General features: G+C 51.5%; 1 pseudogene; it reads left to right on the top strand.

Moving 5' to 3' along the window:
• The first annotated feature begins 3,253 nt into the window (after nucleotides 1-3,253).
• Nucleotides 3,254-11,874, top strand: LOC116838891 (C-type lectin-like; annotated as a pseudogene).
• The last annotated feature ends 6,097 nt before the right edge of the window (nucleotides 11,875-17,971 follow it).

Genomic DNA, 17,971 nt, shown 5'->3' with positions numbered 1-17,971 from the left:
GCCAGACTTACCAGATGGGGGACTCTATCCTGGGAAGCAGCGACTCTGCTTTGGGGGTGGGGATGGATAATCAGATGAACATGAGCTCCCAGCACAACGCTGTGGCCAAAAAGGCTCATGCAATCCTGGGATGCACAAACAGGGGATTCTCATTTAGCAATGGAGAGAGTTTTTTCCCCTGTGTTTGGCAGTGGTGCAACAGCTGCTGGAACCCTGTGTCCAGTTCTGGAGCCCACAGTTCAAGAAGGATGTTCCTACATTGGACAGGGCTCAGAGAAGAGCCACGAGAACAATTAAAGGATTAGAAAACATCCCTTATAGTGATAGAATCAAGGAGCTCAGTCTATTTAGCTTAACAAGAAGAAGGTTAAGGGGTGACTTGATCAGTTTTTAATTATCTACATGGGTTACAACTATTTAGTGATGTAAAAGTAGCAACGAATCCTGTGGCATCTTATAGACTAACAGATGTTTTCCCACGAAAGCTCATGCTCCAAAACATCTGTTAGTCTATAAGGTGCCACAGGATTCTTTGCTGCTTTTACAGATCCAGACTAATACGGCTACCTCTCTGATATTTAGTGATGGGCTCATCACTCTAACCGACAAAAGTGCAACACAGTCCAATGGCTGAAAATTGAACCAAGACAAATTCAGACTGGAAATGAGGCGTGAATTTTTAACAATGAAGGTAATTGGAAAAAATTCCCAAGGGTCCTGGTAGATTCTCCATCACTGGCAATTTTAGAATCAAGATTGGATGTTTTTCTATAGGATCTGGTCTAGGAATTATTGTGGGGCAGGTCTCTGTCCTGCGTTTTAAAGGGGGTCAGACTACATGATCTCAGTGTTTCCTTCTGGCGTTGGAATCTGTGCATAAAATTCATGTTAGGAGTCAGCTGGTGCTTGGAAATGAGATGAATGAAGTTATCATGTGTCATGAACTCAAAGGGTCTATGCTATGCCCGGCCTTTAAACAGTCTCTGGGGCACAACCCTTTTGGTCTGTTGGACCCCAAAGGTCTCAGCTGCTGCTCAAGGGCAGGTCCACAACTTCAATGACTACAAGTCTGAGCCCTCGGGATCCAGCAGCCCGTGTCTGTCTGTGGCTCCCTGCAGCAAGTCCACCTGAAGTCAGACTCCTGAGAGAGACATTTCACCCCTTCTGGGTGCAATGCATGTCAGCGTTCGCAGCGACACTGGGCAGCTTTCTCAAAACATGGTCACGTTTATTAATCACCAAAAAAAACGCAGCTAGAAGAGTCTTTAGGCCAACATGAGCAGTAAGCTTAGGACAGAGTTCATGCTGGTGGAAGCCATGGCTTCTCCATGCCCTGCTTCTCTGACCTCCTTCTTCTCTCATCCTCTCTCAGAGTCCCAAAATGGAAGCTGCTGTGTGTCTGTGAACCCCGTTCTTAACACAGGCCCCTGACACCTACAGTCCATTGTCCTCCTGCTGCCAGCCATGCTGAGTTCACGTATTCAGCCTGCCTCCACTTCCCAGTCATTCAGTGAGTGTTAGTGCTCTGGCCTTTGGCTCTCCTTTTGTATCGCCCGATCCTCCTCTCACCTATGTAGGTTCTAGTCCGTTCATGTTCATGATTCTGGTCTCCAACCAGAGAGGTACGAAAGTCAAACACCTCTTCCCTTCCCTCCATTCCAAGGGAAGCATTTTAACCCCTCTGCACCCAGTGAGTAACAATACAAAGGCCAGTAGGAAACTGAAGTGCACAGTGTTCATAAAAACGTAATTGACCATTCCCGGAGAGAACGGAGCCCCAGAGTGGGGATCATTTGTTTCAGACTGGATCTCCCTTAATCCTGTCATGACTGTGTAGGGACCAAGGCCCAAAATTATGACTTATTGTTATTTAAGCATTGGCTATGCATTGATGCCTTTTAGTAAAGATGGAACAAAGACCTGAGAGAGTTAAATAAACCATCAATATCTAATGGCAGGGTCTTCAGATTTCCCAAACAGTCGGAGGAAACTCTGAGTTTCTGCAGCTTTTCACTAGAGTGTGACCCAGCCCGGAACTATCTTGTCAAATTAACCTGAGATTTTTTTTGATGCACTCACGTTTGGTTGATAAAGGTAACAGGGTTGATGTCATATACCTGGCTTCTGCAAAGCGTTTGACTTGATACCACACGGCAACCTAGGACAATACAAACTCCACATGGCACACCCTGCATCAGGGCATGATAAAAACCTGAACTGTGGCAAAAGCCCTCCCAACACACACACACTGTAACAGGAGCCATGATGACCATATTAAAGAGACAATGAATAACCCCAGATATAAGCAGCCAAACCACAGACATGTGAGAACACAGTCACTTCAGGTGCTTTCATTGGGTCATGGTCAGCACCTAGATACCAGGGTAATGGATTATCTTGAAATACAGCAGAGAGACAGACACTAGGGAGCGTGGGGAGCCCATTACAGGGCCAATACCTCGGCCACAGGCTGTGCCCTCAAGTTATATTCCAGTCCTCCTGGGACTGACTTTCCTCTGGCCCCACACATCACCATTTACACCAGGGCCCGGTACGTGTAAATCGCTGCCCAGGGAGGATGGTGCATTTCCCAGTCTCCTTGCACAGGTGTAAACGACAACACCCAGTGCAGGGCGCTGATGAGCCAAGCACAGGGCACGTGACGGGCCGAGTGCTCCCTGGACTTGAGGGCTGGGAATTGCCACTTTACCCTGCACTGATGGGGGCCAGGCCCCAGCTGGTGCGAGGCTATGACATCTGTGGAGCTCTGGCCAGTTCACACCCGCTGGGGTTCTAGCCCCAGTGATTCCAGCGGAGCTCTGAGCAACAACCACCCACTGGGCATCTGACCCCAAGGACTCCAGTAGCCCCACACCAGCCTGCACCCACTGGGGATCCCCTCACTGACTTCAGGGGGACTCCAGCTGATTTATAGTCCCTGGGGCTCTACCTGGAACTTTCCATGGGACAAGATGGACGCGAGCAGTTGGGCCAGTCAAGGCCAGAGCACGATGGCTCCCCACAGCCACACTGACCTCAGCGCTGACCGACGAGAGGAGAGGGAGCAGCTTTTATTTTATCTGTTGTATGAGCCCTGCCAAGCACTTTCTCCTGCTCACACCTGAGTGGATGGGTGTGTCAAGGCTCCTCTTATCTCTGTTTGCCTTGGCATTAAATGATTGTATCTGCCATCTGGTCAGATTTGCATGTTGACACCTGGTTCCCCATTCCCCTTCCCTGGACTGGTCTATAAATGCCCCAGGCACAGCCAGTGTCCCTTGCAGGCTGCACTTGATCTGACCTTGCACCAGAGCGGCTACGCAAAGAGAGAATCAGGTGAGACCCTGGCTTGCTTCAGCTTCTTTCTCCTCCTGCTCCGGGTGGCTGGCGGCAGCTGATCCGTTATGGGGGGCGGGGTGCATGTGAGTCCCCTAATCCGGGGCCGTCTCTGTCTCACCCCTTCCTCCCACCCAGCACAGCTCTGCATGCAGCACCCTAACGCCCTGCAGAGCCCTGCCAAGCGCTCTGCCCCTCCAGAGCTGGGCCCAACATCCAGTCCTGTGTCCAGTCCAATGGAGCATCACTCTGCCAGGCAGCTCTCCCATTGGCCTCCTTCTCCCTGGCATGGTGCCATGGGGATACCAACTATCACCCCTTCCCAAACACACAGTGTTGGCTTTCCAGACACTTGGTCTCTCTGGAGCTGGAAATATGAGTGTGATTCAAACACCTGTTAGTAGGGGAAAGGCCCCAGAGTGGAGTCAGTGGGTGTCTCATGTACCAGGTGCTGGGTGATAACTTGAGAGGCTCCAGGTTTCTAACACTAAACTGGTCTCTAGTCAGAGAACTATTGCAGAGGTGCTGCACCTGCAGCTGGCATTCCAGCCACGTGCACACAGACTGGCCTCCATCCTGGTGGCACTGGGGCCTCTTCCAAACTCTTTCTTCCTGCCACCTCTGCCCTCCCTCCACGTTCCATGTAGGTGGCTAATGAGGGGACCTGCCAGCCCCAGCACTGGGGAGAGAGGGACAGCGGGAGATGGTAAATGCCCCTTCTGAGAACCACTTTGCTCTGCAAATGGGACCCTGTTGCCTGGGACCCACGTCCCATCTGAGTGACCCCAACCTCCCTGCTGCCTGCAGAGCCCAGCCACTGAGGAGCTGGGACCTGGCTCCCTGCCGGGTGTCCAGTTCTGCCCCTGGGGCATAGCTCAGTCAGGGCTAGAGGCAGAAGGGCCCTTTGGAACCAGGTAGATGGGCTTCAACCTGCATCCCCTCGGGCTGGGGGATCCCTCTCGGGGCCCTTCCAGCCCAGCCAGGCCCTTTAGCAAACAGCCCCAGCTCCAAAGCACTGAAATGCCCCACGAGGGATGGGGTGGGGGTCACTCTAGGGGCTGTCTCAGGCTCTCATGACCCCATCTCCCTTGTGTGTTTTCTCACCAGGCAAAGTGAGAAGATGGGGCCAGTTGCCTACTTCAGCCTCTGCCTCCTCTGCTGCCTGATCTTTAACCCCTCGCTGGAGGGTGAGTCCCTGCCCGATCTCTCAGAGCTGGAGACCCCAGGCTCTGTTTGCCCTCGATGGAAAGTGAATTCTTTTCACTCAGGGACCCCCAGCCCCATCACAGAGTAGCAGCAGCCATCACAGCTGGGTCCCCAGAGCCCTTCCTCACCAAACCCATCAATCCCGACCCCACCGCTTCCTGCTGCCCCTGGCTCTGAGTGCAGAGGGAATCCCTGAGACCTGCTGTGGCTGAGTGTAAGAGACGGGTTGTGAACTAAACCCACCCCCATTCCCTGTTCCTGCTTATGGGGTCACTTTCCTCCCCAGAGCGAGGGGGAGGCATCCCAACCAGGGAAGAGAATGTGCCAATAACATCCCAAACAAGTAACATCCATCTTTTCATTGGGCTCAAAATGGCGCCTCTTCGTAAACTTGATCCTTCATTTTTGGGATAATTCAAACTCTTCCATCCTCCTCCCCTCCAACGAAAATACTGGGACCCACAGAGTGTTTCTCTCCCCCGGCACCCCTTCCTTAACCCCACAAATCTCTGCACTCACTCCACATACTCCTAATCCCTTCTCCACCCATTTGTCAGTAGCTCTCTGCCTTCCCTTCCCTCTCTGGGCCCTCAGCTATCAGAGAATCACAGAAATGTAGGGCTGGAAGGGACCTCCAGTGGTCATCTAGTCCAGCCCCCTACACTGAGGCAAGACCAAGTAAACCTAGATCATCTCTGATGGGTGTTAGTCCAACCTGTTCTTAAAAACCTTCAGTGACAGGGAACCCACAACCTCCCTTGGAAGCCTGTTCCAGAGCTTCACTACCCTGGGAGTTAGGAAGTTTTTTCCTAATACCTAACTTAAATCTCCCCAGATGCAGATTAAGTCCATTACTGCTCATCCTAACATCAGCGGACATAGAGAGCAATTGCTCACAATCCTCTTTATAACAGTTCGTAACATATGTGAAGATCGTTCTCTGGTTACCCCTCAGTCTTCTTTTCTATGGACTGAACATGCCCAGTTTTTTAACCTTTCCCTCACAGGTCAGGTTTCTAAACCTTTTAGCATTTGTGTTGCTCTCCTCTGGACTCTCTCCATCTTATCCACGTCTTTCTGAAAGTGCAGCACCCAGACCTGGACACAGAACTCCAAATGAGACCTTGCTAGTGGTAAGGTAGATCAGGACAATAACTTTCTGTGTCTTACACACAACACCCCTGTGAACACACCTATGACAGTCCTCACTCATGGGTTCTTTGGTAGGGAAGCATCCCCTAGTAGTCAGGGCTTAGGTCCATGAGTTGCAGGGGGTTGTTGGCAGGGAAGTCTAGGCCCTCCCCCTTCATGAGGCTCCGACTCAGGGCCCTTTGAGGGCTCTCAGAGATCTGACAGAAGGGGCTGCTTAAGGCTGCCCTCCCTGGGCCACTTCATACCACCCCCCTGCAATAGGCACAAGGTCGGGGTCCAGGTTTGGGCAGCATGAAAGGTGCCTGCTCACCCCCAGGCACCTTTCAGTGGCTGCATGCAGAGAGTAGCTCTCTTCCTCTCTCAGGTGGTCAACTGCCTGCTCCTGCCATAAGGTCCCCATCCTGGGCCAGATCCCCTTCTAGGGCCGTCCAAGCCAAATGCAGGGGAATTAACAAAACTCAGAGTCCATAGGAGAGGGAGAGGGGAATGTTTCCCTCCCAGGCTGCCTCTGGAACAGGCCCTCCCTTCCCTCAGGGAGTGACCTTTGGGCAGGTGTCCTGGGGAGAGATTCTGCCTTTTTCTCAGCTCAGGTTCCCTCTGCTGGAGCTTCAGGTCTGTTCTCTTCCCTGCTCTGCCACCAAATGAGCTGCTGCCCTGCCTTTTAACTCCTCCTCCAGTTGGACCATTTCCTACAGGTGGGGTGGGGTGGCATGTCCTTACCCCTGGCTGCCCAGTGTGGGGTTTGTATACCCCATTACAACACCTCAGGATGATATCTGCCTTTTTCTAAACTGCATCACATTGTTGACTCATATTCAATTTGTGGTCCACTATAAACTCCAGATCCTTTTCAGCAGTTCTACCGCCTAGCTAGTTAGTCCCCATATCATAGTTGTGCATTTGATTTGTCCTTCCAAAATGAAACACTTTGCACCTATGTTTATTTAATTTCATTTTGTTGATTTCAGACCAAATCTCCAGTTTGTTAAAACCATTTGGATTCAAATCCTGTCCAAAGTTTTAGCAACCCCTCCCAGCTTGTTGTCATCCACAAAATGTGTAGGTGTAATCTCCAGTCCATTATTCAAGTCGTTAATGAAAATGTTGAACAGTACCAGACCCATGACAGACCCCCAAGGGACCCTACTAGATGTGTCCCACTCATTTGACATCGAAGCATTGATAACTACTCTTTGAGTAGGGTCCTTCAACCAGTTGTGCACCTACCTTATAGTAATTTCATCTGGATCACATTTCCACAGTTTGCTTATAAGAACATCATGTGAGACTGTCAAAAGCATTAATAAAATCAAGAGATAGCAACTCCACAGCTTGCCCCCATTTATGGGGCCAGTAACCCATTTGAAGAAGGAAATTAGGTTGGCTTGGCATGGTTTGATCTTTCCTTAAGTATCCTAGGATGAATTTCATCAGGCTCTGCCTCTGGGAAACATATAAATGACCTAAATGTTATTTAACTGTTCTTTCCCTATTTTGGCATGTGTTCCTTCCCTCGTATTGATAATGTTAATTATGTGAAGTACCTGGTCACAATTTCCCTTTTTAGTGAAGATTGAAACAAAATAGGCATTAAACACCTTCACCTTCTTGATATTGTTCATTATTAACTCTCCTTCCAAGCTACGTGATAGATGTACACTTTCCTTCATCTTTGTCTTGCTCCTGATATGTTTATGGAATCCCTCCTTATTGCCTTTTATGTCCCTTTCTAGGTGTCATCATTTTCTGCCTTAATCTTTCTGATTTTGTTTGTGCTTGTTTGTGCTATTCTATTGTGCCCCTCCTTTGCAATTTGTCCATGTTTTCACTTTTTGTAGGATAACTTTTTAATTTTCAGGTCATTGAAGAGCTCCTGATAGCCTCTTACTGATGGCTTGATATTCTTCCTATTTTTCCTTTGCATCCAGCTAATGTGCTGTTGCACCTCTAATATTGTCTCTTTGAGACACTGCCAGCTTCGCTGAACTCCTTTTTCCCTTAGATTTTCTTCTGATGGGACCTTACTGACCAGTTCTCTGAGTTTGTTAAAGACAGCTTCTCTGAAGTCCATTGTGTTTATTCTGCTGCTGTAATTCCTACTCTTCCTTGGAATCATGAAATCTTTCATTTCACAGTCACTTTCACCCAATTATCTTCAAACTTCAGATTCACAACCAAATCCTCCCTGTTAGTCAGAATTAAGTCTAATGTGGCTTTTCCCCTATGTACTTTCTCCACTTTGGGAAATAAGAAGTTACCACCAATACATTCTAAGAATGTTTTGAACATTTTATGTTTTGCCACATTGTTTTTCCAGCAGATATCTGGGAAGCTGAAGTCCCTTCATTAGTACTAGGTCTTGTCTTTTGGAGATTTCTGTTATTTGTTTTAGAAATACCCCATCCTCCTCCTGATGTGGTGGGCTAGAGTAGACCCCTACCATGACATCACCTTCTTTTTTCCCCTTTTATCTTTATCCAGAGACTTTCAGTTGCTCTGCCTCTCACCTTTTGAACCTCGGAACAAGTGAATATTCCTGATGTCTAATGCAATACCTCTTCCTTTTTACTCTGCCTGTCACTCCTGCACAAGCTATACCTCTCCCTACCAATATTCCAGTCAGGAGATTTATCCCACCAAGTCTCTTTCATACCAGTTAAGCCATAATGTAGCTTCTATACTAACACTTCCAGTTCTTCCATGTATTCCTCATACTCCTTGAATTTGTGTAGAGACATCTGAGATGTACAGCAGATTCCTGCACAGTTTCCCTCTTGTTGCTCCTATGACCCCATTGTAATTTTCCTTCCCCCCTCCCCCGCCAACATTTAGCCTTCCACTAAGGTCAGCAGTGAGATTTTGTCACCCATCCCTTTTGAACCTAGTTCAAAACCCTTCTCACTAGGTTGGCAAATCAGTATGTGGTGTCCCCATGACACCCAGTGCTCTCCATCCTCACCCCACAGTCCCCTGTGTCCTCTGACTCAACCCCCTGATACCCCTCCCCATCAGGTGCCCCAGTGCTCCCGCACAGATCACCTTCCTGGAAGACAGCCCAGTTCCTGCCCCCTTGGAGAGGAGACAGTGGTAATTTTCAGTAGGACAGCCGCACTGCCACGGACAAAGGGGGCAAGGAAGTGGCAGCTGGTTTAACTGACTGGCTTCAGTCCCATTGAAAGTCATAGGAGATAGTGGCCATTTTGACAGAAGGCAAATGTTCACAGGATTTGGGGAGATCTGGAGAAGTTGGAAGGATGACAGCCGGCAGTTCTGCTCCCATTCTCTTCTCTGAAACAGCCTCTCACCACACTGTTCTCTTTCCCCTTCCCATCCCCTCTCTCGGATCAGGAATAGGCGCCACATCCTGTCCCCCTGAATGGCTCTTCTACCAAGGCCACTGCTATGCGTTCTTCCCCGAAGAGGTGTCCTGGTCAGAGGCTGAGGTACGAGACTTTTCTCAGGGATCTTAGGGGCAGGGTGGGTTAGTGGCCAGGGGCTGGAGGGGTTTGGTGACACCACCAATGGCCCCAGAGTGTACCCCTGCAGAGGTGAGGTGGGGAGGCTGCAGAAGTGACATGGCTGGTGCCAGGCCCTGGGGCTCCGGAAGAGGCACCGAGAGGGGGCCCTCTCCCCTCACAGCCGTCCCTGCTCCTGCTGCAGCCTGGTGGGGCAGGACACCACACCAGTGCCAAACCGCATCCTCCGGCAGGGGGGTAACAGGCCGTGCTGATGTCCCTGCTGCAGGTGCAGTGTCAGTATCACCGCAAAGGGGCCCATCTCGCCTCCATTATCACTAAGGCAGAAGGGAACACAGTGGCCAGATACATCACAGAGTCAGGTGCCACGGGTCACGTCTGGATCGGGCTGCACGACCCTCGACAGGTGAGTGCCCAGAGCCTGCTTTGCCTCTGGTAGTTATTCCCCCTCACCCCCATGACTCTGTTTCCCTGGGGCTGTGCAGAGACCTTGAGTCCTCATAGGGTCTGCCAGGCAGTAGCGTAGCTAGCAGGGATCAGTGGAAGCAGCTGCTTCCCCTCAGGGCGGCAGGCACGGAAGCGGTGCAGCACGGCCGGAGGAGCCTTGTGGGGGCGGCAGACGCGACCGGAGGAGCGAGGGGGCCGGTTCCTCAGCTCCGGGCTCGGTGGCCAAGTGCTCCCCGCCCCTTGCTAATACGGCAGGCGGGAGGAGGCGAAAGGGCCCTGTGCCTTTAAGGCCGCCTGGCTGGCGAGCCCCACGTGGAGCACACCCAGTGCTGGGAGCAGGCCGGGGACAGGCGGTGGTGCAGGACGGAAGGTGAGCGAAGGGTGGGGGTCCGGTCGGGGGGCGTGGCTAGAGGAGGAGCCAAGGGGGCGTGGCCAGAGGAGGAGCCAAGGGAGGGCGCCTTTTTTATGTTTGCTCCCCCTACACTGAAAACCTGGCTACGCCACTGCTGCCAGGATCTCCCTCCCCTACTCCCAGGGTCTCGCATCTGCACTCCACCTTTAACCCCTGCCCTCCCGCTCCCTTTCCATCTCCATCCTTCCATAAGCTCCGACTCTCCTTTGGCTTTTCCCTTCTAAATACAGCCAGGCCCTGCTCTCCCCATCATCAAACTGACCTTTGACCTGCACCTGCCTCTCCAGTTACCGCCCCATCTCCCTTCCCCCTGCCAGCTCATGCAATGTGCCGTGTCCTCCCCCTGCACCCCACATCCCGTCTCCACTCCACTCTCAACAAGTTTTCTAGTAACTTTTTCCTGCCCAAGACTTGAGCCTCTGCTCCCCAGTGACCTATGCACTGTCCCAGACACTGCTGGCCGCTCCCTCAGCTTGGGGATCCCGTCCTTGCCTGGTTCTCCTTAGGAGAGCCCCCAGCTCCTTACGGCAGGGAGACAAAGGGGGAGCGGTCACAGGCTGGGAAGGGGCCCCAGAGGGGGAAGGAGCCATTATGAACATAGAACTGGAAAGAACCTCCAGGGTCACTGAGTCCAGCCCGTGCTATGGCCGGCAACCCCGTCACACCACTCCCTTCGTAAACCTATCAAGCTCCATCTGAAGATTTGTCTCCATCAGTTTTCTTTCCCTCCCCTCTGCACAGGAAGGTGCTGGGGTCAGGAGGCTCCCTGAATACACAGACTCAGCTCCTGGATCCCCTGCCCCAGACCTGAGACTGGACTGGACCCAGAGCGATAGATGTGAGAGGCTCTGTATCCCTTTCTCTAGTGTCCTCAGCCCTCCAGCTCCCCCAGGCCTGGCAATGGACGGGCACTAGTTCTCTAACCCCAAAGCCAGCTAGTCCCCCCATGAGCTGAGGCCAGGCCAGAGCCAGCACTCCTAGAGGTGAGACACCCCATGTCCCCTTCTCTGATTCTACTGAGCTACCCAGTCCTGCTAACTGGGGTCAGACTGACGCTGAGCCCACTGGAGGGAAAAAGGCCCCGTGTCCCATTCACTGGCCCATCCAGCAGCTCCATCACAGACGCATTTTTATTTTGCTTACATAGGATGAGAAACCAGCAGTGCCCCCCGGGGGGCCGTGCCCATGGGGTTTAGGGACTAGAACACACTCCAGAGTGACTCTGCTCCATCATGAGATAAGTAGTTAATTCAGGCAAAGGGCTTGAAGGTAGAAGGTGCTAAGTGTTACTATTAGATCAGCGACTCCAGGTCCCGTCCCCCTGAGCTGGCCTCTCCCCACCAACTCTCCCACAGCCCTTCCCCGACTCTCCCACTGCCTGGGTGGGGCACTTCTGTGTTGGGTTTAGATGTTTCTATGGTGCCTTGTCACCAAGGTCTCTTCTTCCCGGGACCCCATGACCTTTCTCCCCTGTCTCTGCGGAACAGACGCTGGACATGGACATATGGCTCCCTGTATCGCTACAGTAGATGGAATGTTGGAGAACCATATAACCTGAACGACAGCGAGTACTGCATTGAGCTGCTGAAAGGGACAGGTAAGCTGGTGAGCTACAAGAGTAAGCAGACAGTTGAAACACACATGCACCAACCAAGGGGCCAAGACAGGACCCTGGCCACACACTCCAGCTCTCTTTGCAGCATGGCCTCCTGTCCTGTCACCCTGCCTCACTCCCTCAGCTCACACTGCTGCTCTCTCTCCCCTGATCTCACCCGAAAATTCCTCCCCATGTGTCCCAGATTGAGGCTCAGCTCTAGTCAGAAGCAGGCCATCCAGTACATTTAGTCCCAGATGATCAGTTAAAGGGAAAGACCAGAGCAGAGCTATTGCCTACTAGGTGCCATGTAGGGACTCTTTGGGTGGTGCCTTGGTTGCTTTTGCCACCCTGATTCTGGAGGCAGCCAGGGAGCTATTTTGGCCTCAGGAAAATTTAGAGCAGCCTCAGGGCTGCTCTGACAGTGGCAGTAACATCTTGGATGGTTGAGCACAGGGGCTTCAGCCACACCCCAGTCTGTCCCCTATGCTGGGCAGGGCAGCTGTCTCTGCTGGGTTCCCCTCTACAAGCTTCCTGCTGTCCATGTTGCTGGAGAGGTGTAGGGGGCTGGAGCAGGGCTTAAGGCCTTGTCTGGCAGTAGGACATGGAGCTGGGTGAACAGGGAAAGCTCACTTGCTAATTCAAGAAAGACTCATTCTTCATGGGCCATGCTAGGCTACAGCACCCAATACCCCAAGGAGGTCTCCCATCCAAGTACTAACCAGGCCTGACCTTGCTTAGCTTCTGAGATCAGATGAGATGGGGTGTGTTCAGGGTGGCATGGGCCCATCTGATGCTCCTGAGTCTCAGTGTTCAGCAGCGTTGGCATGACTGCTCCTTCCCCCACAAACTCACACTGGGCAGGAGATTTCCCCCCACTGTCTCCTACATAAAAGTGTCACTCATCCAATCCTGGAGCTGGAACAATGCCATGTGACCTGCACACCCACAGCTAATAGCTGAAGTACGAAAACCATTTCTGAATAACGCTCCCGGGGCTGTGAGGCTCTGTGAATGGGGAAGAGGGTGAAATTCACAGCAATTCGTCAACCCGAATCCAACCCGAATCCATAGTGCTGTCCCCTGGGGAGAGATGCAGCCTCTGGGCCCTGCCCAAACCCACATGTATAGGAGGTGGAGGTAGGGGCGGCTCATTCAGCACAGAGCGAGCCGGTTTCCTTCTTCCTGAGCTTGTCTCCCCACGGGCACCTAGCCAGGACTCTGTGCTCTCCTTTCTGGCTTTTTGAAGGTTGTTGGCCGGGAGAGGAGGTAACAGCAGTCACAGATCGAGAGGCAGCCTGGTCTAGTGGACAGGTACGGGGCTGTGACTCCAGAGACCTGCCTTCTATTCCTGGACCTGCCATTGATCTGCTGGGTGACCTTCCCCACTCTGGGCCTCAGTTTCCCTACACACCTCTTGTCTATGTAGACTGTGTACTCTCTGGGGCAGGGACTGTCTGTCAGTGTGTGCATGCACCACATCTAGCTCCAAGAGGCCCCCTCGTGCTCTCATCAGACATATTCCAACACAGTAGAAGAGGGTCTTCCACTGACACAGTGTTCCTTAGGGAACAATGGAGACTGTCCGTGTCTGAGGCACATGGGGCTTCATCTCCAGCCTCCTCATCCTCACAGCCTCATGCCCAGGAGCTGGGGGCGGGGGTCTTCTCTCAGCAAGGTGCATGGGGGATCACTGTAAGGGCAGGAATGGCCCCACTCGCCCTTCCCCCACCCCAGTGATTTCTGTTTTACCTTCTAGGTTTTAAGAACTGGAACGATCAAGTCTGTAACAGGAAAAACGGCTACGTTTGCAAGTATGGACTGTAGCGAGGGGAGTCACTCGCCTGCACCTGAAGGGGAACCTCAGCACCTGGGATGCAAAAGAACTGGGCTCCTTGGGCATGATCAGCCAACATCCCAGACTTTCCGATGCCTTTGCTGCATTGAGGCCCTGTCCCCTTCCTCCCTGAGAGACCAGATCTCACTTCCCCAGCTGCAAACTCTCTTCACTCACAGGTGTCTCTGTTCTAGTTACACACCTGCCCCTTCCCTCTCTTCCCCTCAGTGCCTGCAGCCCACGACAAGAATAAACTCTCCTGAGTGTGCAGTTCTGTGTGTGTCTCCTCGGTCCCATTCTTGGCCCCAGGTAGACACGTCCATCCAGCCCCTCTGACTGTGTCCTGACCCCCCCAGACCTGTCCCCTGACAAACCCCGGACTCCCATGCCTATCCAACTGCTGCCTGTCCCCTGACTGTCCCTCCCCGAACCCCTGACCCATCTAACCCCCCTTCTCCCTGCCCCTGACTGCCCCCTCGAAACTCTGCCCCATCCAACCCCATCCTGCTCCCTGTCCCTTGACTGCCCCCCCAGAACTCCCCCCCCTTTCTCCAAACCCCCAAACCCCTTACCGTGCCACTCAGACCAGCGTGTCTGGCTCTGCGCAGCTCCAGACACGCTACTGCATACATGCTGCCGTGCTCCCCCATGAAGGCCACAGCACCCCCCCACACACACACACAGCCAGCACCTGCCTTCCAGATTTGAACACCTCAAAATTCAGGAGTGTTCAAGCTCAGTTTGGGCAGCTGTTACTTCATTTCTCCCAGATCAAATATACTGATCCACTGTAATTTGCTGTAGAAAAAGTGGGATAAAATTGAGCAAGAAATGCTTCCCAGTGGTTATTAGGACTGGAATTGCTATTTTCAACAGCCATTGCCTTTTGTTTGTTTAAAAGGAAGACAGACAGTGATATTGCATTGGCAAATTCCCCAGAGAAAGAAAGAGTGGAACAAAAGAATAATAAAGGCAACTCAACTTTTCCTCATTTATGGAGGACAGTCTTACAATACGCATCCAGATATCCTCCAATCACACAAGCTGAAAATTGTTCCACTTTACTGCAGCTCTGTAACCATATGGGAACCAGTCCTGTCTGTGTTCTGTGCACATCCAGAATTCCTGTGGAATGACCTGCCCTGGGAGCAAGTTACCAGTGACCCAGGGCTGCAGCGGAAGGAGGGTGCAGGTGGGGGGAACTGGTGGGGGGGAGCCTAAGGCTGGGGAGGCAGGGAGTGTTGGAGGGGGGGAGCCCAGGGCTGGGGCAGCAGGCGGGAGCCCAGGGCTCGGATGGGGGGCAGCCAACTTTTTTTTGCTTGGGGCGGCAAAAAACCTAGAGCCGGCCCTGAGGATGGGTCAGCCCTTTTGGCTAAGGGACAGGACTTGGTTTCGCTCCAGATATCTGCAATAACCAGAGTTTCCCCTCTTCTGGCCCACCCATCTCTTCCTGGTCTCATCGCCACTCAGACCCTGAGCTCCTCAAAGCAGGGATTTGTCTAGCTGTTGTGTAAACATCATTGTCCTTCAGAGCTGGGAGCAGAATCCTGGACAGCCAGAGCAAAAGGACTAAGAGCCATTAGCTGAGAGCTGTAGCAGACTCTTGGGATCAGCAATTGAGAGGGACATGTATAGGGTGATGAGATGTCCTGATTTTATTGGGACAGTCCAGATATTTGGGGCTTTTTCTTATATAGGCACCTATTAGCCCCACCCCAGTCCCAATTTTTCACACTTGCTCTCTGGTCACCCTAGACACAGAGCACACACTTCCCAGTGGGGTACGGGCTCCATACACATCTCTGGTGCTATAGAAATCAAACACTATTCATAACAACAAAAGATTGAGCCAGGACTCCTGGGTTCCATTCCTGGCTTTGTTGGTGTCACTAAGCATAACCCAAAGTAATTTGGAAAAGTGGAAGGCAATAAGGATATAAAGTCTCCCTGTTTTAGGCCTCAGGCGAGCAAAAGTCCTTCCATGTTGCGAGCAAAAGTTTTTCCATGTTTAAACTCTAATCGACCTAAGAGGCTGGCAGATGGGAAAGACCAGGTGTAACAGCCTTATCAGTTGCAATGCAGCTCAAATTGGTACGGAGCAAAAGTAATGAGGCCTGCTTACTTCTGGCAAAAGGGAGTAAAATAAACACCTCTCAGAAAGACAGGACAAGATAGTAGTTCAAAGGAGTGGGTCTAACGAGCTAGACTTGTAGTCGCCAGCTTTGATTAACTGTTTAGTGTAACTGCTTAATGTAACTGCTACAAGGGGGAAAAGGGGAGGGAGGAAGAAGGGACGGGCTTAGCTAAAAGTAAAGTATAAAAAAGGTAACCTGCTTGTATCAGGGGTGCTGGATCTGAGGCGTGCCAAGACTCCCAGCATCGCTTTGAGATCTCAAATAAACTTTGCTTGCTTCTCCACCCTGGTGTGTTTATTGGCGCTAAGCACTCTGGGCACGGACCACTGTTGCTTGCCTCGGGCACCGTCTGTGCCTGCAACGGCTTGGCTACCATCGTCTTCCTGTGTGAGCATCCCTGGAAAAAGCCCCTCCCCATCTCAGGCAGTACAGGGGGTCTAATGACACCAACCTGCCACTCAGGGATGGGGAGAGGGTAAAGCCAGGAGTGTCAGTGAGCATTTGGGAATCCTTGTATGGATGGTTCTCCAGGGAACCTTGTTAGTGAGGCTCAGGTGTCCCCAGCTCCACACCTTGACGGGAGGGCTGGGTCACAACATCCAGCCCCTGGAACTCACTGGTTGGAGGGGGCTCTAGCCAGCTCTGCCCTTGGGTGGAGGGGAGCTGGGCCTCTACTGAACACTGGTGATACAGAGCTGGAGCCAGTCTGGTCACCCGTGTGTTGGTATGTTTACAATGGGGATTAGAATTAAGAGTGTGGTTAGTGTTTGGACTAAGATTCCAAAGAGGATGAAGCTCGGCTGTTCTCAGTGGTGGCAGATGACAGAACAAGGAATAATGGTCTCAAGTTGCAGTGGGGGAGGTCCAGGTTGGATATCAGGAAAAACTTTTTCACTAGGAGGGTGGTGAAACACCGGAATGGGTTCCCTAGGAAGGTGGTGGAATCTCCTTCCTTAGAGGTTTTTAAGGTCAGGCTTGACAAAGCCCTAGCTGGGATGATTTAGTTGGGGATTGGTCCTGCTTTGAGCAAGGAGTAGGACTAGATATCTCCTGAGATCACGTCCAACCCTGATATTGTATGATTCTATGACTCTGTGAAATGCTTGTAAATTACTGCTTGCTTTAATCTCATTTATCATATCTGTACCCTGTGTGATAAGGTCATTAAGTGTTTCCTCTGTAACTGCAAATCACCAGACAGGAGGGAAACATTAATAAGTGTGAGATGGGAAAAGGTTCAAAAAGAAGACAGACTGAATTAATCCGAACCAAAAGACCCTCTGGATATAACTAAAGGACTGTGTTCAGATCATGCCTGGTAAAAAAGAAAATGTGGGACCGGAAACCAATGAACCAAAATTGGTGTGTTGCGAATTGTAGCATCCCTCAGATACTGACACCGAGGGATGGCCAGATGCCCCCTGGTGGGTAGAACCTGAGCTCAGCCCTGTGCTGGCTCAGGCAGCTCCAGCTGACACAAAGGATGGGTCCCTGGGCTACTGACTCTCTCATTGACCTGGCCGCCCTGTCAATTGGGCTGACCTGGAGCACTGGCCTCTCTCCATTGGCCCCAGGGACTGTCAGTCTCAGTATTCTGATTTCTTCACGGCCCTTCCCCGGTATTGGGAAAGGACAACCAAACAATCCCACTCATTTTGCTTCAAGAAACTTCTCTGCTGATCCACTGTGAGTGGCAGAGTTTCCAAGACCCTACACAACACACACAGCCCCTGCTGTGAGAAGAAAAGGGGGAAATGAGAGGTGGGTACCCAGTGACTTTGGCATGTACAGGATCTGAATGAATGTTTTCCTGATAGCTACCTAGGAGGGGGAGAGACCTTGGGTGTGTTTATGCAAATACAGTTTGCTCCTGCCCTGCTTAGATATTCAGCAGATAAAGTGGTGTCAAAGTAATCAATTTGGCTGGTGTTAGGTCCCAATCACTTTATTACTGAATGCAGAAGTAGAGAAATGCTGTTGCTGAAATGTTGTAATTATTGTAGGACTACAAGGAAGCATGACGGTGCATAACCTGTCCCAAACGAGGGGGGGTCAGCTTCAGCTGAAAGGACCTTCTTAAGCCAGGAGCTTGAATGCCAGCGCCTGTGAACATAAGAGGGATGTGATAGATGTTCTAGCTAGGAGATGTATGGATTGTCCCTAGGTTGGTTTGACCTGTTTCTCCCCACTCTTCAAAGAAAGAGCTAAATAGGCTTCATTAGGAGCCTTTTTTCTTATTTTAAATGCTCCATCACTGAGAGCTGAAATCACTTAAGATGGGGCACTGTCTCTGCACAGCCTGCAAGGAGCTGAAAATCACTAAGAGATGGATGTGAAGAGGTCACAGCAGAGAGGCAGGAGGCAGCAGAAGGTGAC

This window comes from Chelonoidis abingdonii, unplaced genomic scaffold (genome assembly GCF_003597395.2).
Source record: "Chelonoidis abingdonii isolate Lonesome George unplaced genomic scaffold, CheloAbing_2.0 scaffold0026, whole genome shotgun sequence".
Taxonomy (NCBI): domain Eukaryota; kingdom Metazoa; phylum Chordata; order Testudines; family Testudinidae; genus Chelonoidis; species Chelonoidis abingdonii.
The sequence above is the reverse complement of the archived record's forward strand: the minus strand, read 5'-3'. Positions and strand labels throughout refer to the sequence as shown.